This window comes from Nomascus leucogenys, chromosome 7b (genome assembly GCF_006542625.1).
Source record: "Nomascus leucogenys isolate Asia chromosome 7b, Asia_NLE_v1, whole genome shotgun sequence".
Lineage (NCBI taxonomy): Eukaryota > Metazoa > Chordata > Mammalia > Primates > Hylobatidae > Nomascus > Nomascus leucogenys.
The window spans coordinates 41392242-41419746 of record NC_044387.1 but is presented as its reverse complement, the minus strand read 5'-3'; positions in this window follow the sequence as shown (position 1 = coordinate 41419746).

Genomic DNA, 27505 nt, shown 5'->3' with positions numbered 1-27505 from the left:
AATTGATGCTGTTGCAGTTTTTAGAGCAGCAAGACTACCTGCACGTTAGAAAAAAAAAAAAAAAAAACATTATTGAGAAGGGGAGTTTAGTGGGGCTCACTGGTGAAAACTGAAGTTAGTGTCAGCATTATGTTCATTGTTCTCAGCATGGAAGCCTTTGATTCTGATTAGAAGATTTATCCCTTGGCATAAGAAGATAATTTTAACTCAGCAATGTGTCATAAAGGGTGGATAATTCTTCAACAATATTAAAATAATACTGTACTCTTCTTTTTGCTACTGAACTAAGATCAAATCTCTGAAAATAAATTCATGGACATTCATTTACTACTTTTTCTCATATGTCTATAGCTTGCAGAGAAGGAATAGTCTGAATCATTATACATATGCCTTGAGAATCACTGCTATAAAGAAAATCATGGTAGTCCTATTCCTTTGGAAATAAAACATGAAGAGTAATCAGCTAAGGGATTTATTTTCTTCTATCTTAGAAAGAAACAACAAAAATAAAAAGTCTCCTTGTTTTGTTTCTAGATGCTGCCATATCTGCATGAGAGCCACAGAATTGCAGCAACCACTCTAGTATCAGGAAGAGAATTAAATAGCCATGCTCAAGATGGCAAAGAAGAAAAAGGAGCAATCGTTGTTCAATAACCCAAAGATATTGCCAATTCACTGAATTAATAAAACCTGGAGCCACACCTACTTCTTTTTCTTTTCTTTTCTTTTTTTAATTATTATTATACATTAAGTTTTAGGGTACATGTGCACAACATGCAGGTTTGTTAGATATGTATACATGTGCCATGTTGGTGTGCTGCACCCATTAACTCGTCATTTGGTATTAGGTATATCTCCTAATGCTATCCCTCTCCCCTCCCCCCACCCCACAACAGGCCCCGGAGTGTGATGTTCGCCTTTCTGTGTCCATGTGTTCTTATTGTTCAATTCCCACCTATGAGTGAGAACATGCAGTGTTTGGTTTTTTTGTCCTTGCCATAGTTTGCTGAGAATGATGGTTTCCAGCTTTATCCATGTCCCTACAAAGGACATGAACTAATCATTTTTTATGGCTGCATAGTATTCCATGGTGGATATGTGCCACATTTTCTTAATCCATTCTATCACTGTTGGACATTTGGGTTGGTTCCAAGTCTTTGCTATTGTGAATAGTGCCTCAATAAACATAGGCATGCATGTGTCTTTACAGCAGCATGATTTATCATCCTTTGGATATATACCCAGTAATGGGATTGCTGGGTCAAATGGATCAAGCAGGATCCCTGAGGAATTGCCACACTGACTTCCACAATGGTTGAACTAGTTTACAGTCCCACCAACAGTGTAAACGTGTTTCTATTTCTCCACATCCTCTCCAGCACGTGTTGTTTCTTGACTTTTTAATGATCACCATTCTAAGTGGTGTGAGATGGTATCTCATTGTGGTTTTGATTTGCATTTCTCTGACGGCCAATGATGATGAACATTTTTTCATGTATTTTTTGGCTGCATAAATGTCTTCTTTTGAGAAGTGTCTGTTCATGTCCTTTGCCCACTTTTTGATGAGGTTGTTTGTTTTTTTCTTGTAAATTTGTTTGAGTTCATTGTAGATTCTGGATATTAGCCCTTTGTCAGATGAGTAGGTTGCAAAAATTTTCTCCCATTCTATAGGTTGCCTGTTCACTCCGATGGTGGTTTCTTTTGCTGTGCAGAAGCTCTTTAGTTTAATTAGATCCCATTTGTCAATTTTGGCTTTTGTTGCCATTGCTTTTGGTGTTTTAGACATGAAGTCCTTGCCCATGCCTATGTCCTGAATGGTATTGCCTGGGTTTTCCTCTAGGGTTTTTATGGTTTTAAGTCTAACATGTAAGTCTTTAATCCATCTTGAATTAATTTTTGTATAAGGCATAAGGAAGGGATCCAGTTTCAGCTTTCTACATATGGCTAGCCAGTTTTCCCAGCACCATTTATTAAATAGGGAATCCTTTCCCCATTTCTTGTTTTTGTCAGATTTGTCAAAGATCAGATAGTTGTAGATATGCGGCATTATTTCTGAGGACTCTCTTCTGTTCCATTCATCTATGTCTCTGTTTTAGTACCAGTACCATGCTGTTTTGGCTACTGTAGCCTTGTAGTATACTTTGCAGTCAGGTAGCATGATGCCTCCAGCTTTGTTGTTTTGGCTTAGGATTGACTTGGCAATGCGAGCTCTTTTTTGGTTCCATATGAACTTTAAAGTAGTTTTTTCCAATTCTGTGAAGAAAGTCATTGGGAGTTTCATGGGGATAGCATTGAATCTATAAATTACCTTATGCAGTATGGCCATTTTCACGATATTGATTCTTCCTACCATTGAGCATGGAATGTTCTTCCATTTGTTTGTATCCTCTTTTATTTCATTGAGCAGTTTGTAGTTCTCCTTGAAGAGGTCCTTCACATCCCTTGTAAGTTGTATTCCTTTTTTTGTATTCCTTTTTTTTCTATTCCACAATTGCTTCTCTTGGAAGCAATTGTGAATGGGAGTTCACTCACGATTTGGCTCTTTGTTTGTCTGTTATTGGTGTATAAGAATGCTTGTGATTTTTGCACATCGATATAGTATCCTGAGACTTTGCTGAAGTTGCTTATCAGCTTAAGGAGATTTTGGGCTGAGACAATGGGATTTTCTAGATATACAATCATGTCATCTGCAAACAGGGGCAATTTGACTTCCTCTTTTCCTAATTGAATGCCCTTTATTTCCTTCTCCTGCCTGATTGCCCTGGCCAGAACTTCCAACACTACGTTGAATAGGAGTGGAGAGGGAGGGCATCCCTGTCTTGTGCCAGTTTTCAAAGGGAATGCTTCCAGTTTTTGTCCATTCAGTATGATATTGGCTGTGGATTTGTCATAGATAGCTCTTATTATTTTGAGATACGTCCCATCAATACCTAATTTATTGAGAATTTTTAGCATGAAGGATTGTTGAATTTTGTCAAAGGCCTTTTCTGCATCTATTGAGATAATCATGTGGTTTTTGTCTTTGGTTCTGTTTATAAGCTGGATTACGTTTATTGATTTTCATATGTTGAACCAGCCTTGCATCCCAGGGATGAAGCCATTTGATCATGGTGAATAAGCTTTTTGATGTGCTGCTGGATTCGGTTTGCCAGTATTTTATTGAGGATTTTTGCATCAATGTTCATCAAGGATATTGGTCTACAGTTCTCTTTTTTTGTTGTGTCTCTGCCAGGCTTTCATATCAGAATGATGCTGGCCTCATAGGATGCGTTAGGGAGGATTCCCTCTTTTTCTATTGATTGGAGTAGTTTCAGAAGGAATGGTACTAGCTCCTCCTTGTACCTCTGGTAGAATTCGGCTGTGAATCCATCTGGTCCTGGACTTTTTTTGATTGGTGAGCTATTAATTATTGCCTCAATTTCAGAACCTGTTATTGGTCTATTCAGAGATTCAACTTCTTCCTGGTTTAGTCTTGGGAGAGTGTATGTGTCGAGGAATTTATCCATTTCTTCTAGATTTTCCAGTTTATTTGCATAGAAGTGTTTATAGTATTCTCTGATGGTAGTTTGTATTTCTGTGGGATTGGCCACACCTACTCCTAACTCATTATTTGAGACAATAAATCTCAAATTTTTGAGAGAAATAGATTTTTCTTTTTTTTTTTCTTTTTTTGAGAGGGAGTTTTGCTCTTGTTGCCCAGGCTAGAGTGCAATGGGGCGGTCTTGGCCCATCGCAACCTCTGTCTCCTGGATTCAAGAGATTTTCCTGTCTCAGCCTCACAAGTAGCTTGCATTACAGGTGCACACCACCATGCCAGGCTAATTTTGTATTTTTAGTAGAGATGGGGTTTCACCATGTTGGTCAGGCTGGTCTCAAACCCCGGACCTCAGGTGATCCACCCATCTCGACCCCCCAAAGTGCTGGGATTACAGGTGGGAGCCACCACACCTGGCCTAAGAGATTTTTCTTAAATCTCTTGTTTAAGCTATTTTAAACTGCTTATTCTATTACTTGCTGCCAAAATGCCTTGTAACTAATTTGCATGGATTAATATACCTTTCCTTGTCACAAAATCTTCACGTAAGCAAAGCAAACATTAATAGCTCCATTTTAAGAATGAGAATGAGAATTCTGCAGTTCAGAAAAATTGAATGAACTTCATAATAAATGTTAGTAGAAAATCTATGTTACAGTTCTACTGATAAATCCTGAAGGTTAAGGGATATTAATACAAAAGGTCACATGGCCTTTCGAAAAGAATACATGCAGAATCACTGAATGCTAATGATTTGACTTTTACTATATAGTGCCCTTCTGCAGAAAGACATTTTGAAGAAGAATATTAACTACTCTCAGTAGGTAGCTAGATATAAAAAGTTGTATTTATGATATAATAATGATAATAGAATGATTATCATATAGAATGATAAGTAAGATTATCACAATAGAATGATAAGTAATGATAATAGAATGATTACCTAAGTAGGAAACACCACTTACAGTACATTTAGTGTTTCACTTGCTTATTTGTTCATTGTTTAATGTGTAAATATTAATTCATTCAACACACATGTATTGAGTGCCTTCTATGTCCCATGAACTGTACTAGGCAATGGTGTTGAAAAGATAAAGTACAGATGGCTTTGCCTGGAAAAATCTTACAGATATATAAAAAATAAGTGGGATGTAATGTTTTCAGTCCTATAGATTTGATCCTGGATGCCACTCTTTCCTGACCCAGGGATCCAGAGGTGATTAGCAATGGGAGGACGAGCTAAAGAATCCAGCAGATAAATCTGAAAGGCAATAATATTAGTGAATAGGATCTATGTGTCAGGGAAGAACCTCAACCTCATAGTGGTTGGCAAGGAATATCAAGACTCTGAAGGCAATAACTAAGAAAACAAGCACATTGGCTTGCCACAACTTCGTAGGTGGTGAAAGTAGACAATGAGTCTCAGTGGTTCAGAATATGACAGTTTATTGCTTACAGCACAGCAAAGAGTACAAGCACCAACATTGTGGCAGTGGCTCCCTTAAGCACCACAAGTGAACAATGGGCCGTATAATGGCCTCACCCTCAGTAGGTTACATTACAACAAAGGAACCCAGGGGCGAGGGCTCAATGCTTATTGCACCAATAGGTAAAGTTGTAAGTAAGCCAATCCATCTCCCTTGGAGAGCAAGCTCTCAAATGGCAGTCATGCTGTGGTTGCCTTGACCTACTTAATTTACTATGTAACTACCTACAGAAATGGTTCAGAATCAATGGATGGTGAGACTTGCAATATAGCATCCTCAGCAAAGATGTGTTGAGAGACTTGGGGGCAATGGTAGATTGCATCTCCTAAACAGTTTGCTTACAGCAAGAATTTCGGCATTCAAGAAAATCTGCCACTTACCTACACTGTTTACTGGTTTTATGGATTTGAGTAATTCATTCCACCTCTTTGGAATTGAAATCTGGGTCTCCTGCTAATGGGATTGCTTAAAATCAGTCCTGGCATATAGTTAGTGCTAAATACATCTTCACTTCTACTTCAGTGTGATAATGTTTTCAGGTTGCTGGAAGAGAATTAGCATGATTAAAATTTTTAAAATGGCAATTGTAGTTTTTCAGAGGTAAGCTAAAGTGTGCATGAAGGGTTATTTTGGAGAGCAGAAATCAAGGACCTAATGTTGAATAAGGAAGAGGAAGATGGCAAATATCCCCAAGTGGACACACAGCCCAAAGAGTCTATGTAAATGGATCATTTGTAGTTTCAATAAGCTTGTATATTTCAGTAAATAATCAATGCCTGTGTCCATCCAATTTCTTGTATATGAGGCTGTTCACTGTTTTTATTTACAAAATTGACCATTTTCTTTTATGTGGTAACTCTGATTCTTTCTCAGAGATAAATACCTCTGATTTAAAAACTGATATATTGACGTGTAGAAATTTCAGTAAAAGACACAATCTGGTATAGGCCTGAAAAAAATGTGTACATTTATGTCCCCTTTATTTTGTGAAATATTGCATATAATATTACTACTCTGGACATCTTACTATTAATAATAATGATAATAAAATAATGTTAAGATGGTAGAATTATTGAGTGCATACTCTGCGCCTGGAATTATTTTTGGTTGTAAGTACTGTGGACAGACTAATTCATTTAATTCTGAAAAATATCACATGAGTGAATGTTAGTGTTACCTCATTTTATAGATCAGGAAATTAAGGCATAGAGTAAGTACACTGTTCAATGTCACACTGCTAGTAAGTAGCTAAACTCTGACTCAGACAGCTGGACTTCAGAAAGCACACACTTAACCAACATCTAAGAAGAAAGACAAAACCTGCTAGCACGTCAAGCAAGCAGATTATTTCTTCTAAAAATGTAATCCACTTTTGATATATATACCTTAGTAATTTATGCATGGGTTTTTCATGCTCAGTAGACCAACCCTTAATGAGCAAATCGTTTTGAATAGCCTTTCACAAATTTACTATTAGAACTCCAGTGACCTATTTGCTGACCTGGAAGTTTGGTGTCAAAAGTTCTTGCTGATCTTTAACCATGCATATCTTATAGATTCTCAGTCTAGTAAAGGGACTTGATAGATTTATGGATTTATTTATTGTAAGTTACTCACAAGAGAGAGAGATTTCATTGTAAAACACTCCCTGGTATTGATTCAGTAAAATGAGGGTGTCATCATTAAAAAAATCTTCCTGAATATCCATGCTATTAAAACTAATTGACCATGTCTTTTCTTTAAGGAGGTTAGCTGTACATTTCATGTGCTTTCTAAGGAAGGTTTTATCTGGCATTTCTACCCTCTTCACATAGTATCTCAGGATGACACCTCTTACTTGAGGCTTCGTGGAGGTTTTCCCCATCTTTGGATAAAAGAAAATCATCTGGAAATGCTCAAAACAACTATGACTTTAAAAATTATTTTTCATTTCAATATATATTATTATCTATTTAAAATTGTAATTATCTGAACCACTAGAAATCTGATTTTAGAAAAAATATTTTATTTATATTATTTTCTATGAAATATTTTGAAATTTTCTTGTCAATGTTATAATTTTTCTCAGCTACTTTGTATCAGTTCCTCTCTTTGACTAACAACTTAGGGTTGCTGTCCTTGTTCTTTTTTTAAACTTTTAAATTTATTATTATTATTTAATATTTGTGGTTACATAAAAGAATATCCTTTTTTAAAATTTATTATCATTATTATTAAACTTATGTGGGTACATGAAAGAATGTCCTCTTTGTTCTTGATTGCTTCTTTGGACTATGATTCTCTAGCTCAATTATTTAAAATAAAGTAAACTAGCTCTTCATCAGGGCTAATACATTTAGTTAAATCATTCTCTCCCTCTTTATAATAAAAGTGTAAGCTTTGGCATGTAACTCATGGTTTCCTCTATCAGCCGTGGAGATGTCAATATTCATATGACTGACTCATTGGATTTCCTGACTTCTAAGTTTTTTTATACCTTATCTCTACTTCCTTCATACTACTAAAGTTACACTTTTACCAACAGAAACTGCTCTGTCATTCCAAATCCTTGAAAAAAGCATGAGATTCTCTGACAAATTATTCCAGAACTCTACTATTTCCATGAGAACTTTTTCTTGACTTCTTCTTGTGAATTTTCTTCTTTCTATCACTTAAGCCCCCTCTTCTAATTTTTATTAGTAACCTGCTTTGGCTCGTGATGTATCATTTCAGTAACAATCTTGCTTCTTTATCTTATATTATCAATCTGGAAAAACCGTCAGCCTTTCATGAGCAAAAATTTACTCTCTATTGTCTTGCAGTTGAAAATTATTTCTTGCTCAAGAAAATTATGAATTAATATAGATTGGTACCATTGTTAAACTGTGATTACCAAATTCAAATGTTCTTTAATGAGTACAGAAATTCTCTTACGTTTTTCTAATTGACTCTTCAAGCATGCACTGCAAAAGCTATTTCAAAACTTCTTTACTCTTCAAAAAACTCCGATTTTGCCAATCCACCACAGTTACTCTCAACAAATTAGCATGTTTTCAAGATCATGGAAAAAATAGAAGACATGAAACAAAAACTCACTCTTTAATTTCAGGCACCTGTGCTTATTTTAGCCTCATTTTCCTTCTTTAAAGAGAGATTATCTTCCTCTCTCTTCCCAATCTTTTCACCATTGCCCTGGATTCTATACATTCTGAATTTCTACAAGATTAAGAAAGATGGTGATTTACAGGCCTCTTTGCCCTCATTCTGTGTATGGAGACATTTTTAAGGCCAAAGGAGAAAGACCTGTTTATACTGTATAATGGTGCCTATATTGTGTTGCCCAAGAAAAAGCATAAATATTACTTTGCTAATAATTTTCACATAATTGACCCACAAAGGGCAAGATCAAAATCATGCTCAAATAAGAAATATAACTTACTAAAATGATATTAGACTCTGTTAGCCCTGGAATAACATTCATGTTTGCTTGGTCAAAAGGGGCTTGATTTTTAGATAAACAAGTGAAAACCTAGTCATAACTATCCCTGGTAGAGAAGGAAGCTAGAATGAGAGCATCTGCTCTTACTCTCACTTCTGGGCCTATAGGTCACATTTTCTATTTGGAATCACAAGCAGTATATAAAGAAAGCCTTCATGGATATCTGGACTAAGTTGAAATACTTTACTCTGTAAGACAGAAAAGGAGACCAAGATTGTATAGGAGAATGGTAGTGGGGGAAGGGAAACACAATGCTCTTAAGCGGAAAACGGATTTCCTAAGGGCAGATGTGGGGCAGCAGATTTGGAAACCTGAAAAGGAGAAATGAGCTAGCAAGAGACGAGAACTACTCATATGAAAATTCAAGTTTGTGAATCAGGAGGAAATAGTAAAAAATCGAAAGAATCTTCACTACTTTCTCTGTGCTGTATTATTCTATTGAGAACACTTGAGTCTCCGTTGAACAACTTGGTAACTTGGGCTGTGCTAGGTCTGGATAAATTAGTCTAACAAAGGTTCTCAAGAACAGAGATGTAATTAATTGCTTCTTACCCTTCTTGAAGAAACTGGTGGAGACAGAGGCAAAGCTTGCTTGGCTGAGGTTTTTTTTTCATATTTTTCTTTTAAAAAAGAATTACAAAAATAGAGATGTGTCATGCTTTGTCATTCGGGCTGAAGGGTGGTGGCATGATCACTCACTGCAGCCTCAAACTCCTGGGCTCAAGCGATCCTCTGAAGTAGCATTCAAAAGATTTCTCAATTTTTCAAAAACACCTTTCCCTGGGCATTGGCAATGACACGTTCTCCACCTTTCTCATGCTTTTTGGCTATTTCTCCTGAGCCTTCTTCCAATTCATTTTTTTCTACTTGATTCTTGTGTTTTCATTGTTCTTTCATGTTATACTCTGTCTTTAGACCATCTCCTCCATACCTGTGGCTTCAATTACTGCCTTTAGGACAATGATTCTGAAATTCCTATCTTGAGCTTTGAGTTCTCCTTTGATTTCCAGACCTCTATCCAACTTGCTACCTACATCTTCACTTGGATATCTCAAAGTCACTTAAACTCTGCATGTCAGAATTGAACTCATGGCCTTTTTCCAAAGTTTATCATCTTTCAATGTTACCTTGTATGGTAAAGTGACATAATGATACTGAATTAATAGATTTAGAATTTGTGATAATAGAGATTTGATTTATCTTTAAGAGTTTCTTTTTCTCTCTCCTTCCCTTTCTTATTTCCTTCTTTTCTTTCCTTTTCAGTCAAGCTAATTGACATATTTTTCACCTAACCAACTTATAATTTTTCGTGATGAGAACATTAAAAATTATTTTCTAAATGATTTCTAAATCATTCTGAATAACTAAAACTTATTTCTCCAACCTAATAGACTTTGTACACTTTGATGAACATCTTCCTTCCCTTTGCCCATTCTTCTCTCTCTCTCCCCAGCCTCTGGAAACCAATTTCTGTAAGGTTGACCTTGTTAGATTCCACATATAAGTGAGATCATGTAGTATTTGTTTCTGAGCCTGGCTTAGTTTACTTAGCATAATGTCCTCCAGTACCATCCATATTGTTGTGAATGACAGAATTACCTTCTTTTTAAAGGTTGTATAGGATTCCATTGTGTATATATACCATATTTTCTTTATTTATTTATCCATTGGTGAACATTAGGTGCTTCCATACCTTGGCTATTACCAATAATGCTGAAATGAACATGGGAGTGTAGATATCTTTTGAATATACTGATTTTAATCCCTTTGGATGTATACCCAGAAGTGGGATTTTACAGTTAATCACTTTTCAACAAAGGCACCAAGAACACACAGTGGAGAAAGGACAGTGTCTTTAATAAATAGTGTTGGAGAAACTGAATATACACATGTGGAAGAATAAAATTGGACCCGTTTATCTTACATGTATTGATTATGTCTCTGCCTATAACTTCTGTCCTTCTAAAATGTATAAAATTGAGTTCTGACCCAACTACCTTGGGACATGTTTCAGAATCTCCTGAGGCTGTGTCATGGGTCATGATCCTCACATCTGGCTCAGAATAAACCACTTTAAATATTTTACAGTTTGGCTTTTTGCCTCAACAAGACAAATGGGATTGCATCAAACTAAGAAGCTTTTGCATGACAAAGAAAGCAGTTAATCAAGTGAAAAGACAACCCATAGATTGGGAGCAAATGTTTCAAAACCATACATCTGATAAGAAGCTAATATGCAAAATGTATAAGGAACTCAAACAACTCAATAGCAAGAAAACAAATAACACAGTTAAAAAAATGCCAAAGGATTCAAACATTTCTCAAAAGAGATACAAATGACCAACAGATTTATAAAAAAATACATCTATAATCATCATGGAAGTGCAAATTAAAACCACAATGAGGTACCACATGACACCTGTTAGAATGGTTATGATCAAAAAGACAAAAGATAACAATTTTTGTGAGGCTATGAAGCAAAGAGAACCCTTGTATACTGTTGCTGGAAATGTCAATTAGTGCAGGTATTTTGGAAAATAGTATAATCGTTCCTCAAAAAACGAAAAATAGAATTATCACAAGAAAGAATTCCTTAAAAGAGAAATTTGTAAATGAATACAGCTTCTAGAGTGAATCGTCACATTGCAGTAAGATAGCACCTTAACTCTTGTCGCAGGCTATTCCGGTCAGTTGAATAAAAATAAATTTTACTTTGCTCATAATATGTTGCTGTAATGTTAGGCTTTTAAAATAACCTTTTTACTTATGTCATCAGAAAATCTTAAGGCATAATACCATACATTGATGTAAATATAGGACATTTTTCTTTTCCATGAAATTCTTTTTTTTTTTTTTTCTCTGGTGGGGAGCACTTCAGGCCTTGAGCTCCTCTGTATTCTCCTGTCCCAACAGGTGGACATTGCCCAGCCAATTCTCTATCCCTTGTGGATTTTCAGTGGCTCTGTGTCACAACTTACTCAGCACCCTCTGCTATCAAACACTGAACCATTTTCAATTTTTCAGGCTCATAGTAATGCTGGAAGAAACATCTGCATCCGTAAATCTCTATTTTTTTCTTTATCTTTTATTTTAGGTTTGGGGGTACATGTGAAGGTTTGTTATGCAGGTAAACTCATGTTACTGGGGTTTGTTGTACAGATTATTTCATTACTCAGGCATTAAGCCTAGTACCCAATAGTTATTTTTTCTGATTCTCTCCCTCCTCCCACCCTCAAGTAGACCCCTGTGTCTGTTGTTCCCTTCTTTGTGTTCATGAATTCTCATTATTCGGCTCCCACTTATAAGTGAGAACATGTGCTCACAGAAAATCCTTCTGTTCCTTATAGTAGGAATTTTTATAATTGAAAAATAAAAGGGGGTGTTTTAAAAATATATGTTATCATGTTGTACCATGATGCTTTGTTTAAAAATAACTTTTAGAAAAATTAAAGGAAATGAAAAGTTGTGATCATTTTTAATATCACATTTTGGATCTGTCCTGCAGGATCATATTTATAATATAATCTCTACTGTTAGGATTAAGAAACATGGTCCAGTAATTTTAATTAAGTAAACCCGCTTGCGGTTTGCCTTTTTAATAAAAAAAGTACTTAAGGATGTTATATCCCCCTTCAAATTGCTGACACAAGACAGAGGTGTGAGGTCATTCCTTAGACTTTCTCCTCTCATCCAGAGTGAAAGGGAAATGGAAGCATGATGAGAATCACCCTCATTTGCCCATTTTGAGCTTAATAAGGCACTTTTACACAGATACTTAGGGCTCTCTTGTAGCTGCCCTAGTCCTAATTAATGCTCGCCACCTAACATCTCGGGCTTAAAAACGAAACCAAGAGAATCTCTTCAGGGGGAGGAAAATGAATTAAAAAAAAAAAAAAGTCCCTTTGAAAGATTCAGTGATTCAATGTAGGGACTTTATGAAATAATATAAAATGATTGAAAAATGTTTACATGGTTTTCAATAATATGCTCACATTTATGTTATGTTTGCTGAATAATGAACAGAAATAAATGAGTGATGCCTTTTATGTATGATGCAAACATTATGGGCAAGTCACATTTTAATTTCATACTTGATGCTTCAGCTTGTGCTGTGTTTTTAGTTAGTGCTGGCCTATTAAGCTACTAATTTATCTACTGTTGTGAAGGCCTCTGGAAATGCTGCTCCATAAATAATAGAGCAGTGATCCATAACCACCTCCCATGTAACAGCATCAAGTCCACTGCAGCTAATAGGAACGAACTGCTGGTTGCTAGGTGCCAAAATGCTGCTTGCCTATTTAGGAAGTGATATAGTTTTGTCTCCCTGCTAAGATGACAAAACTGTAATTAGAGATTAATCAAGAGCTACATTAGTGCCACAGTTTCCTGCAGTCTGACTTTTGTTGCCCACCAGCAGTTAAGTGCATCTGCCTGTATTTACCAGTTCTCTGGAGATTTAGAAATTTATTGTCATATTTACAGGAACAGCTGCCGTGCAAGTTGTCAAATCATAAAGAACTAACTCAAGAGAATGCATATAATTAACTACTCTGTCTTTAGTCTATTTATTTTTAAAATGAGGCTTCATTTAAAAAGATTAAATAACATATTACATAACCAGCTTTTTTTTGCTCTTGGATTTTGTTATTTTTCATTAAAACATTTCTACCAACCATTCAGCGATTTATACTGAATAAATAAAGATCAATTCAAATATTAAAAGAGAGACAAATACAAGCAGGTATCAAAGAAAACTTGAATCTAGTGATTATTCTGGGGCCTGGGACGGTGGTATACATTAACATCACATGAAGTTCTATACCACTACGGCTTTCTTAAGAAAAAATAATATGAGTTTTTATAGAATTCACCTTTATTTCAGTTTCACTTTCTATTCCCTGATAATCTTGGTTATATTTGCTTTGGGACAAATTATTCCTCCTTCATTATTTGCATCAGTTATACTTGAACGTCTTTCAAATGTGTTAGCATAGGGGACACATTAATTACTAGCATTTTTTCTCCTAGAAAACCTCATACCCTTAGAGAATGGCTTTTTTGATTTAGTTGATTACTGTAGCAAATGTACTGTCAAAATTAAGACCTGAAATATTTGAAATCTTAGACTGCAAAGTTATGAACAATACTAAATCATGAATGTCTTAGCTTTTCCCTTTTTATATTTAATATGCAATTTTCTTAAAACTTGAAGTGGAATTAAATGTAAAATTTGTTTTTATTGACTTTGTTGCAAAAAACAGTTATGAATAAAATCATTGGAAAATAATTTTCTTATGAGTACACTTGAGACTACTGCATACATGTCACACACATATATACATGTTTAAGCATACTCATAGTATATATATTATTTTGAACTTGAAAGAAATACACTAGATCTCATTTTGATTCTTCTAGTTTGCAGCAGAATTTTGGAATAGTTGCAATTCATTCCAACACTAATATGTTCATATAAAGTTATTGCCATTAAAGGCCAGGTGTGGTGGCTCACACCTGTCATACTAACATTTTGGGAGACCAAGGTGGGAGGATTGCTTGAGTTCAAGAGTTCAAGGCCAGCCTGGGCAACAAAGCCAGACCCCCATCTCTACAAAAAAAATTTAAAAATTAGCCAGGCATGGTGGAGCATGTATCTAGTAGCAGCTACTAGGGTGGCTGAGGTGGGAGAGTCACTTGAGTCTAGGAGGTTGAGGTTCCAGTAAGCCATGGTTATGCCACTGAACTCCAGCCTGGGTGACAGGGTGAGATCCTGCCCTGCCCACCAAAAGCAAACAAACAACCAAAAAGATTTATTGCCATTAGAACTTGCAAAGCCTCTAATCACATTACAAAACAAAAGCTACTTTCAAAATGAATTGAGATTTTATGCTCATTTCAAATCATAACACCACATTTCAAACGTATAATACACTTAGACACCCAATTCACTAAGTTTGGGTTTCACAGGAAAAGTACGTAATTTTTCAGAACACTTCATATTTCACTCATCCTTCCGAAAAGTGAGGAAAACAACTGTATTGTTATTGATGTAATTATTGTTTCTAAAATTATTCTATTTTTGTATACGTATATACATATATCATATATGTTCAAATATTTGTCAAAAATCTTGTCAAAAGTCTTTAGACTTCTAATAAAAAATACTATAAGGTCAGTTACAGGACTGTTGTGTTAAAGTATGTCAAAGTTTATTTTAGAGTTTCTGTTTTTGTTTTCTCTTCCATCTGTGACAAACTGCCGCATACCACAGAAAAATTTTGTTCATTTATAAATAAAAGATAAAATATAGAAAGGGTTATTGCATCTGTTGCTGAAAGAGCACTGCAGAGACTGCACTGAGGGGTTTAATAGATCTGCTCTGTTCACTAAACTCTGGCATGCAATTAGGTAAAAATCTCTGCACTATAGTCAACTGTGTAATAGATAACAAGTTTGCCATTAAAAAATCTGAAATCAGAGTTTTACTGAAAATTTATACATATTGAATAAACATACCATATTATTTACAAAAATATGGCATTTTTGTAGTCAGAGATTATTTTTAGAAATATCAGAGATATCATCGCAAATTTTATAATAATTTATTTAGCTAACAGAAAGCACTGGTTTTGAATAGAAAATGACAATGTCCTTTTGTGTATAAGTACGTATAAATATTTTAAAAACACTAATAACATATACGGTCAAATAATTTCTTAAATTTTTATTAATACTACTACCGCCTATTGATCAGTATATATTTAAAAATGTAGAGCATAATAAATGAAAACTATTAACTAGAGTGCTATGGAAATAAAGCAAAACAACGCTGTTACAAGTAATTAATAGGAATTTTTTTCCTTTAAAATATGTATGTTCCTTTCAGTTGGAAATATGGGTAGGATTTAGTTCTTCAGTAATATTAAAAGAAACCCCAGAGCACCAAAGTTAATTTCAGGCAGACAAGTTGTAAGCTGAGGCTAAAAATTAATTTTCCATAACGTGTCATTATCAATGTAGAAAAGCATTTCTGGGCAATGAAAGAGGGAGTGCTTTATCAGCTAATCACTAGACTTAGCTTCATTATTATGTTGTTTGTCCTCCAAATTACTTAAGATACATCAATAATAACAACAATGCAACCTGTTATTTTTCTCTAAGGATGTAGTCTGACATAAACATTAAAAATGGGGAAATATCCATGAGCTTCGAACTATCAAATTCCAATGTTTTAGGGTAGACTGAGGCTGAATATCTGATTACACTTTTATGTAAGTATTTCATTAATTCATTTATTAGTGTGATGTGCTAAGGAATTTATTTATTAGTTTTTTATCAACATTGTAAAACCTATAGAAAAACATTAGCTACTGTAACTTAGTGGATTACGGTAAGTTTCTCAGAAACAAAAAGGCCTTGGATTGAGAGTGCCATATTCTGCCACATTTGTTTGTGGTCTCAGGCAAATTATTATATGTGCCTTAGTTTCTCCATCTGAATGGAGAATATAAAATCTACCACAAGGGAGGTCTTGAGATTTATCTTACTTGAAACGTGTGAAATGCTTAAGATGCTTGGCACATATTACTGCCTCAAATATCCATTTTAGGAAATCAAGCAAACATAAAAACTGATAGAGAAAACAATGAGATATGTTTTCACCACAAATACATTGTTATTAATATAGTAATATATTTACTTTTGGAATACATATACACAAATATAGAGTGAGTGTATTTGTTTACACAAAATTCAAATTATGCATTTAGACTTCTGTTCTGCTTGGTCCCTTTGTCCCATTTAATATATTCTGAGCATTTTTCATGTGGTTAAATTACTTTTAAAAATAATTTTAATGAATGACAGTTTAATTAGTGAACATATTACACATTTAACTATTCTATCATTATTGATCATTAGATTGCTTACTATTATTATCATAAAAGCTCTATAACAATTTTTTTCTACATGTACTTTTGTTTCCCACCTCCTTGGGATAGAATGCTAGCAACAATTATTATTAGAAAAAAATTACCAGAAAAATGAGATCTATAGATTGGTGCAAAATTAATCGTGATTTTGGCATTAAAAACCGCTATTACTTTTGCACCAACCTAATTTTTTTTTTCCAAATTGTTTTCCCAAAAGGCCATACCAATTTATACTTCTATGAGTACCTTATGAGACTCCCTGTCCTACTATACCAATATCTGTACTCAGAATTTTTTATGTTTTTATGGTATCTTTTAAAATTGTGCATCAGTTAATCACTGGTGTTATAAAATCTTTATGTGCTGAGTAGCCATTTATCTTTCTTTCTTTTCTTTCTTTTCTTTCTTTCTTTCTTTCTTTCTTTCTTTCTTTCTTTCTTTCTTTTCTTCTTTCTTCTTTCTTTCTTTCTTTTTTCATTTTTTTGAGACAGAGTTTCACTCTGTTGCCCAGGCTGGAGCACAGTGGTGCGATCTTGGCTCATTGCAACCTCCACCTCCCAGGTTCCAACGATTCTTCTGCCTCAGCCTCCTGGGTAGCTGGGACTACAGGCGCCCACCACCACGCTCGGCTAATTTTTTGTATTTTTAATAGAGACGGGGTTTCACCGTGTTAGCCAGGATGGTCTCGATCTCCTGACTTTGTGATCCACCCACCTCGGCCTCCCAAAGTGCTGAGATTACAGGCGTGAGCCACTGCGCCTGGCCCATTTATGTTTCTTTATCTGTAAAGTGCTTAAAGAATTTTGGCCATTTTTCCTATTGCATAGCTAATGACTTGTCTACCTGACTTGAAAGTGATCTTTGTGTAATAGTTTTTGTTTTAAACATTGTATTTTATTTTATCATTTGTTTTATACATTCGGTTATAAAATTATTGATATGTTTAAAATATTTATTTACAACTCAACACCTTTCCGTTTAGAAATTCTACAATGATTCCATGCACCTAGAGACTCATCTTCCATTCCTAAATATATTGATATTCATCCGCGATTTCTTCTCATGTTTTGAATGAACTTAATTTTTACATCCGATGTTTTAACATATAAGTGCATTATTTCTAAAATTTTAATAAAGTCTAGTTTTTTGTTCCTGAGAAGTTAACCTAATACTTCTAAAATCATTTAGAGAGTAAGCATTTATTTCTCCACTGATTTGTTATATCATACCTTTATCATAGCCAAATGTTATGTGTGCTGAAGTCTGTTTCTGATTAATCAGTCTATTAAGCCTCCTAGTAACTGTTGCAACATGACTATACTGTTTAGCTCTTTGTTAGTAAATCTTAAAAACTACAGAATTATTACATTATTTCTAAAATTATTTTTTAGTTATTGAATCCCACATATTCTTCCAAATTACCTCTGTCAGTTCCCAAATAAATCCCATTAGTATTTTGCTTGGAATTTTTTTAAAACCAAAATATAATTTGGGAAAAAATAACCTTCCTTACAAAATCTATACTTCCCATCAAACAATATGTTATGTCTTATCTCTCCATACAGCTATTTTTTAATGTCACTGAATATTCTTTTTATTCTTTATGCTTTCTGTAAGCATTTTCTATGCGTTTGCCACCTTGATAAGTCCTGTATATTATCTTTTTAAATTGTATAATATCCCAACCAGGTGAATATTATTATTATCACCATTGTATAGGTGAGCAAGCTGGGAATTATAGATGTTAACTTTATTCAATGTCCCACGCCAGTGCGTGACTGGGCAAGTTCTACCTAACTCTAAGCCTATAGACTAAACTACCATACCTGTTATTTTAGGAGGCAATCCTTATCAGTATTTATAGGTAATAACTTATGAAGGAAGTTTTAACCTGAAAATGTTACTCAATACAAAATAATGCTCATTGCATTAATAGGTGTAACAACTTGACAATTTGTCCCACTTGCCTTTTTGTAGAAAAAATGAACAGTTTTCTGATAAAGTCATTATGTTTATAATTATTTCAGTGGCTTATTATGTTCATCAGCCTTTTTACTTAGACCAGGATTATTCAACTTGAATTTACTGTAATATTACACAGATAAGGGCAAGCAGGGAAAAAGGGGTATACACATTTTTAATCTCTATCATTTCAAAAGCATTCGAGTGTAGAGTATCAGATCCCCAGTCCATCGCCATATCCAGAGGACATTTCAAAAGACCATAGAAAGTTAAACAATTTCTCATCACAGGCTTGGCAAAACTCCACAGTGTCTAAGTTACTAGAGTAGCCTGTGAGGGTGACTCTTTTCTTAAACATCGCTCCTTACTTCAGTACAGTTGATTTTCAGCCATATAATTATTCCCATCAAGGCTTTAATTTTAATTTGGACAATTTTGCCCTTCAAATTTCCCAGGTTTCCAAATACGCACCATTTATTATTGTGTTCTTAAATTCAAAAATAATTTCTGACTACCATTCTTCAGGTTAAGGTTAAGTACAATTCAGGATAAAGCAACCACAATAACACTGCCAGGTTTGCACTTTCTATTTTATTGTTGTGTAAACTATACTAAGAAAATAATTTTTTTTCTGGCTTAAGCTTACAACTTGAATATGAGTTTCCAAATACTGTCTTTTATTAATGGAGGAAAAAAATCCGTTAATGAATCTGGAATCAAGGCATTGATTTAAATACATATTTCTTTTTGTGGGGCAATTCACTTTTGCATCATTAATATACTATTTTTCAACTTCTCCACTGCCCAAGCAACTATTTATTTTCTAGAATTTCACTTTGTGTAACTGAAATCCCAATGAGAAGTGACTTGCTTCTGAGTCTTTGTGTACATTGCTGAAGTGGTTTCAATTCTTTATATTTGAATCATGACACCGAGCTGCATTTTCTACTTTTGATCACAGAGGAAAAGTGGTATCTATGGCAACAGAAAAGTGGAAGTGTGGTTCCTGACAGGGTTTTTACGTGACAGAAATGACAGCCATCTTTGTTAAGTAATAGTATGTTAAGATGCTATCTTTTGTGTCAAATTTACTGTGATATCCAAAATTGGGGAATTACAACTTGAAAGAAAAAGATAGCTCACCAATTAAAGTGTGTATTATAGAGTATTTAGACTGAGTTTCTGTGACCTGCCTTTCAGCCCATAGTTCATTTATACAGCAGCATGGATTAGTGTTCCCAATTCATGATTAGGTAATTAAAAGATATCAGCCTTGAGCCATGACCCAGTCTATGTTTTATAAAAGTGACCAAAATTGCAATATGAGGGGAATTTTGGATTCTTTCTTATCCAAGTTATTATAAAAACGAAAAGTTCAAGTTATTCAAAAGTTGTGATTAGCAAAATCTAATTAATATTATCAGTGGCCTCTTTTTTCCCCCTTTTTGAAAAAGAGTGACAACTCTCTTCCTGGACATCCTCCACTCACATACACAGAAAAACATCCCATAATATTTTATTAAAGTTTCTGTTAAGGTGGGTTTTATGTTGTAAAAAATTACATGACTGTTTGGCGACATTCATTCACATTTTTGTGCCACCATCACCACCATCCAGCCATAGGATGCTCTTTTCATCTTGTAAAACTTGAACTGTTTACCTGTTAAATAATACCTGCCCTTTCTCCTCTTTCCCCAGCCCCTTAGCAATCACCATTCATTTTTCTGTCTTTATGACTATTCTAGACATCTTACATAAATAGAACCATACAGTATTTGTTCTTTTGTGACTGACTTATCTCACCTAGCATAATGTCCGGGAGGTTCACCCATGTGTCAGAATATCCTCCCTTTATATGGCTGAAGAATATCTCATTGTGTGTATAAAGCACCATTTGTTTATCCATTCACCCAGTGATGGATACTTGGGCTTTGGCTATTGTGAATGATGCTGCTGTGGACATGGATGTACAAGTGTCTCTTCAAGTCTCTGTGTTCAATTTTTTGGGTGTGTACCCAGAAGTGGAATTGCTGTATCATATGGTAATTCTATTTTTTCATATCTTGAGGAATTACCATACAGTTTTCCATAGATGCTGCACTGTAGGAATATCTTATATTCCTACAAACAATGCGTAAGTGTTCCAATTTATCCATATCTTTGCCAATAGTTGTTTTCCATAGGCACCACAGTTTAAAACGTATCTCAGTATTTGAGAATGACGTAATGGTTGATTCGGTGGCCTCTGGTATCAAAGTGCTTAGGTTCAAAACCCAGATCTGTATGACACTGGGCAATATTTAACTTCTTTGAATTTTGGATTTGCTATGGAAAAATAAGGATAATAGCACATACTATTTGAATATACTTTTGTGAGAGAAAAATGGGATATTACACTACAAATACTTAGTACAATGATTGTAATTTATTTAGCCTTCAATATTGGTTATGTATAAGTGTCATTAATTACTCAATTACACAACTTGATAATATTATAATTATTTTAAAGATAGAGAGGTTGAGTAAGTAGCCCAGTGTCATGGACCCAATAATAGTGAAAAAAAAAAAAAAAAGATTCAAACTCTGTGGCCAAAGGCCATATCCTTGGTCTACTAGGCTTATAATTCTGTAAGTGAAGGTAAATAAGAATATTAATGTATGAAGATCTCAGTTTCACATAACAGGAAACCAGAAAGAATAATTATAGTTCATTTAACTCATTCAAATCCTTCTCTGTTTCAAAGCTCCAGCTCCTTCATCACCATTGCCATGAGGACTTAACAGTCAACCTCTCACTCATGGATTTCTTTCTCTTTTTCTATATCATTCCTTGTATTCAAATCACTCATCAAACATTTGTTATTAATTTTTTTGTGTTTTCATCTTTTACTACTTTACTAGATTCTTAAGAAAAGAAATTATTGAGTATATTTTATTCTTTCGTGATTCTTTACTTTTTACGTAACATTTTTAATGATTAAACTGTTTGTAATAGTTTTCTGATAATAATATTTGACCGATCCTAATAAAATCCTGCTGTTTTAATAATATTTGCATATAGTTTTTAAAAGATTACTTAGTAAAAGGAATGTTTATATTTAGAAATAGACTTTTACTGTTTATCCTTTCTCTCCCTTAATTGACATTAGATGAGACAAGTATGATTATTTCACTTATATACAGAATTTCATACCTACAGAGGCCAAGTTACTTTAGTGACTTAATTAGGTATGAGACAAAAGTTTTGCTTTCCTAAGATCAATTTTTCAATGTTCCATTTACACTAAATTGCTCTTCATATTGAAACTGTGTCCATATTGCAAGTTTGAGTGTTTTACCTTATTTAAAGGCATCTGTTCTGAAATAGTGTTTTTCAAGGCTTACTCTGTAGCGTGTGTGTGTGTGTGTGTGTTTGTGTGTGTATGTAAAAGATATTTTTTTTTCCATTGGAAGAAAAATATCAGAGTAAAGTAGAAAACATCTATAAACTGCCCTTTTAAAATGCTTGCAGATTAAGCTATGTCTCAAGTAGTTGTTATTCTGGAGAATAGCGATTGAAAAATCTTTTTGGCAATGGCAGCATTTTGCAGCAATAATTATTTGAAATAATGGATTAAGAAGCAGAATTTACTCTTAAGTAATTGAGTCTCACCAATATAAGATACAGATAGACTCTGATAGATTATCCAGAATATTAACTAGGCAGACTTAACATAAGAAAAAATGGATTATTAATTTTTACAGACACAATCACACTAACAAATACAGAACTCAGTCATATTTTATAATCAATAGTAACAACTCTGCTAACAAATTATCAAATTATATATCAAAAATTCATAAGAAACCTAATTCAACCACACATAAATATAAGATTTTTTTATAATATACAGAGATTCTTAACTGTTAAGAAAACAGAACGTTTAAAACTGAACTAGAGACAGAGGCATAAGATATTTAAAATATTCACTGAAAACTAGTACAAATTATTCTCAGCATCAAATTAGCTTGCATTTCATTTAAGTGCCACAGGGTTTACAAGTTTTCTATTGAGATTTTGGCTCATGTATTATTCTACGGGCAAGAATGAAGAAGTCAAAATGAATTTTTTGAAAGTGAGTTTTAAAATAAAAAAGTTCCAATGGATCAAAGAACATTCGTATAGTTGTAACTTCTTCGGTCACTTGAGATCAAGCACAAAATCTGAAAGGCAGCTGCACAGCACAGATGAACAATTTTGTTCTCCACAATTACGTTGATTGTAGATAATCTAATTTGGACTGCTCTTTCTCTCCTCTCTCTCTGACTCTCTCTCTCTCTCTCTCTCTCTCTTTCTGTGTGTGTGTGTGTACCTAATCTTATATAAGGGTTGATGTCTTTGGTGGCTGAATTAGGCCAAAATACAAAAGACAAAATAGCTAATAAGCAAGAAACATTATCAAGATTTTAAATCCACAATTGTACTCTATTTCTCCAAACCTAAGCTTTGATGAAAATTGTTTATTGCATGGCTAAATTCTTATCCTGAAGGCATCTTCTGGGCTTTGAAGATTTTACCATAGTCTTAGAAATAAAAAATTGAGCAAATTGCAGTGCTTTTCTGTAATTTTGTAAAACAGGGTGTTTCAAGATAAATTATACCAGTGGACTGTATCTGTTTTGTACCACAAAACACATGTAAAATACCTGTAATTTAGTCATTTCAAGGCATGCATGAAAAAGGTAATAAACACAAACACAGACATCCTAGTTTGCAGACATGCAGTCTTCACAAGTTAGAAAGATCTCAGGCTTACTAAATATCAAAGATGAAATCTGTACTGCACACCAAACTACCGAAAATTGCCTTCAAATTTAAGGTGCAATTTATTTCAAATGGGGTAAAGTTGTAGATGGAGGCATTGAAGCAGACAGAGCTACACATAGATTTATTATTTCACATTTAGAGTACAAACCCACATACAATGTACATACAAACAATGTATGCCTCAAATCATGTTCATTATTATTTGTTTTTAATGGCTTGACAGTTTTAATATTTAATTTATATTAAAAATCTTTATTTCAAAGCGTATTTTGATCTTCAGAAGTTTTTGAATTTTAGATTTCCTTAAAATATTTTGGGGTGTTTGTAAACATTTACTTAGAATACGTTTTGTTTATGCCATTAAATCATAAGGCTCTCTTATTCCTTGTAGTAAACTAAATTAAATGTTAATAGTTTTTATAAATTGGAAATTTTTTTTTCTCTTTCAATTGACTAATAGTGATTCTGGTCTCATTTTCTTAAGAAATATATGCAACCTCAGGCATAACAGGCATGCAAAAAACGGATAACTTCAGTAAAGCTAAATAACTGCAATATTTAGGTTTCATTTACTTTTCTTATTACAAGAAATGTTCTATTTATTGGTTTAAAGAACACATGAAACAATTCTGTCATGCTCAGTTGCCTAAGTTGAGAACCAGAGATTCAGTAGTGTCAATACTATTTTCTTATGTCAGCAACAGATACATCTAAATATGTGAAAAGGTTCACGAACATATGTGTGCAGTGTCAATATGGGAATCTTAATATGATAGAACATTGAACTGTATCTCAGGAAAGCAAACTTTTTGTTTTCTATCTATTCAAAAGACTAAATTAACTTGGCTGTTCCATTGGCCTGTGTGAGTATGAGAATTCTAAGTAACAATGTGAAAATAGCAATTGTCTTGCCTAAGCCAATTAAGGGAAAGACAGGATAATCAGTAAAACTCACTTGTGGGTGAGAATAAAGTTAAGAGTAATAACATACATACAAGAGTAGAAGAGTTTTTACTTACAAAGTGAAAATGATTGAGGGTGTAATTAGGGACTTCAGGTTAGAGTCAATTTTATGATACACATTCTGACATTCCTCTTGTGACCTTGTCTACTTCTGTTCAAAGGTTCTGCCTTTCCTTAACGGCCTTATGGTGATTGCCATGGTTCTCATGGTAGCCTCAGAAGAGCTTCTTTACATGGAATATACTTCCACAAGGCCAGCTTCATGGGCTTGTGACCTGTGATGTCGGACAGGGCCTGTCATTTAGAAGGGTTTGTGCTGGTTTAATGTTGGTACTGTTTGGAAATTTTTGATAATATACTTTTTAAACTTGTGTTTTGTAAGTGAAATTCAATGGGACAAAGGAATATGCAGATGAGCAGAAGAGATACACATATTGTGCATGTCTGGAGCAGTTCTTGATATGTCATTTGTACAGAGCATTTGCGATGCTTATGAGCACAGCCTTGTAGGGAACACGTACTTGTGGGAGCTCAGTGAAGTTCAGAGTATGAAGTAAGCATGTTGCATTTTCACTGAGTACATGGGGGCACTAACAAGAGATCATCTTTTCTGTCTTTTGAACCAGAACTTCCTTTGAATGCAGAAAGAAACCCAAATGACACTATCATGTTCCTTTTCTTGTCTTACTTCCTTATATTTGCCAATTACGTTGAAAATGACGTGGAAGGAATGAGAAAGATAGCGTAATACGTAGTTTCTTTTCCTTTCAGTTATTTCTTACACATTGATAGAATGAGTGTGTATCAAGTAGAATAAAACTAGTTTAGTTCTGTGCAACTATTTCTGCCATTGTGTTTAGAATGAAGTACATAAGCAAGAACAAACTAAGAAATACAAATTGTGTGATTTTGGTAGTTCTACACATAAGTTGAAGGCTCTTATCTTCACAGTTAAACTGGTGTTGCACAGTATGAAGATGAATGGTAAAGTCCACTTTAATAATTTTGTTTTTAATTTTTCTTTACTTATAATAACATAAAACAGCAAAATACACTATGGCAAGTTGAGAGAAAGTCTGTGGAAGAAATAAAAACTTCACATGTAATACTTTAATAGTATTTTTCATGTTTTCTTGAAGGGAAGACCCAAAATTTTAATGTGTCATTGGGTCCCACAAATGGGCCTTGCATTTCTAAGTTATAGAAAGCAAGCCTTGAGTGCATACAAGGTGTCTACAGGTAGTTCCAAGCAGTCAGGGGAAGGGGGAACAATGTATTTTATAAACCCTCATTTTATCCTTATAATAAGATTCTTGGTAGAATCTTGGTAATATCCTTGTTTACCAGATGAAGAAAATGAGGCTGATGTCATGAAACAGGTAAGAGTCAAAGCCAGAATTTAATCTTAAATCTACCTGACTTAATTCCCATACTTCTTCTAATATCTACAGTCACCAAATTCTTGACCTTCCAAACTAGGACACTTTTGACAATGAAATAGGATGATATTAATAAATACTCCAGGACTATTAGCATAAACTGGCTGGATGGGGCAAACCACAGTGTGTGACCATATAGACTGCCATTGATTTATCTTTGATAATTCCCATTATAACTGTAGGAGGGCAGATCCTGTCCAACACTTGATAGAGGATCCATAAATTATTTGTGGAAAAAACAATTTTTGCTAAAACATCCTAAAAATCATAAGGTGAAGGTTTTTCTAGATGTAAAATAATAATCAAGTTAAATAAGTACATAAGTTGAAAAAATTAAATGGATTTGTAATATATGTGATTTTATTTCATTTTATGCCTGATAAACTTTAGATATTACTTCAAACTTAATATGATACCAGATTACAGAACAAAATAAAAAAAAAGTTCTAGTTTTCAGGTGTTCACAAGTTTTAGAATATCATTGCCTGAAAAGTTTGCCATAGAATATTTTATTTGGTCTTATGCAATACAGTACAAAGCCAAGTGCAGATCTGTCAATTAGTTGGGGGAATTTAATCTGCCATGCAGTCTACATTAGACTGAGAGAAAAGAGTTTTGGAATACCTATTATACTTAAATCACTGAAGAGCAAATCACTTGCATCCCTGTCTTATCATGAATTTAGTTTTAATTTGATACTTTACTACTTTCAGACAGAACGTAGCTGGTCTAATGCACCATTGTATTCTATACAGTCAGTAATCAGTGAGGAGTTCAGGACAAAATCAGAGCTCTATCAATATTTATTAATAATATTAGATAAATATCAGGACATTTAGGATAGCTATGAATACAGCTCTAAGAATCACTGTTAAAAGCCATCTTATAAAAATGGTAATGATTTTGGGAAAGAATTAAGATACTTTGTTGATAATAAAGAATGTTATTCTCACATTCTAGAGGAATGAGACAGAAGTTTTATATCCTTCTAGATGAAGCTTACAGTTATTATAAAATTTGATGCATTTTTTAAAAATTGGATTTTCATAAAAGTTTCTTAAGACTTACAGTATTTAAAGCATGGTTCTCCCTTTTCATTCTATTTCTATCCCTTGCTTAAAAGTTACTGAATGAGAAAACTTTACGTCCTTCACTCCGCTGATTACCATTTCTGGGAACATTGCCTTTGAATGCAGGACATGCAGAAGTGACATCTCACTGCTGGATGTGCTGATTCACCGGCACTAATTTGTCATTTTCAGAAGCGTTCACTCTCACAGATATTTCAGCATGGCAGATTCGTGGGTCGAAGGGTAAAAGCAGGTTACCTATGGATAGAAGCAGATAATGGGCATTTTATTACCCAGACATCTCTCATTTTAAAGCTGCTATTCTCAAGGATTAGACAGCTGACCTCCAGTCATGATTTTGATTCTATAAATTGAAATTGGTTGCAATACTATTCATTGCTCACATATGATTATGCATGAAGTTAATGTTATGTGATTTTTCCAACTGAGGTGATTTCTTAACCTTTTCACTGCCTTACTCCTCTTATGTCCACTGTATTTAAGTTCCCACAGAAATCTACCAAATTCCATAAAATTCTGAGTAATAATGAGCACACTTAAGAACCTTGTTCAAGTCATTTTGTTATTTTTTGAATCCAGAATGCCCAATTTGTAATAATTTTATTTTTACAGTTAGGCACTTGGCTAGGTACTGAGCAGTACACATGGTCTCCACCTGGGAAAGAATAACTAATTATAATAACAAAGTTACAGCAGGTTTACAGCAGAAAACCCTTCCATAGTGTGAACTTTATACTCTCTACTTTACTGAGTATTTACACATATTAATTAGTTTGGGAGACGCATGGTTTTTAGGGTAAAATAAAACAAGC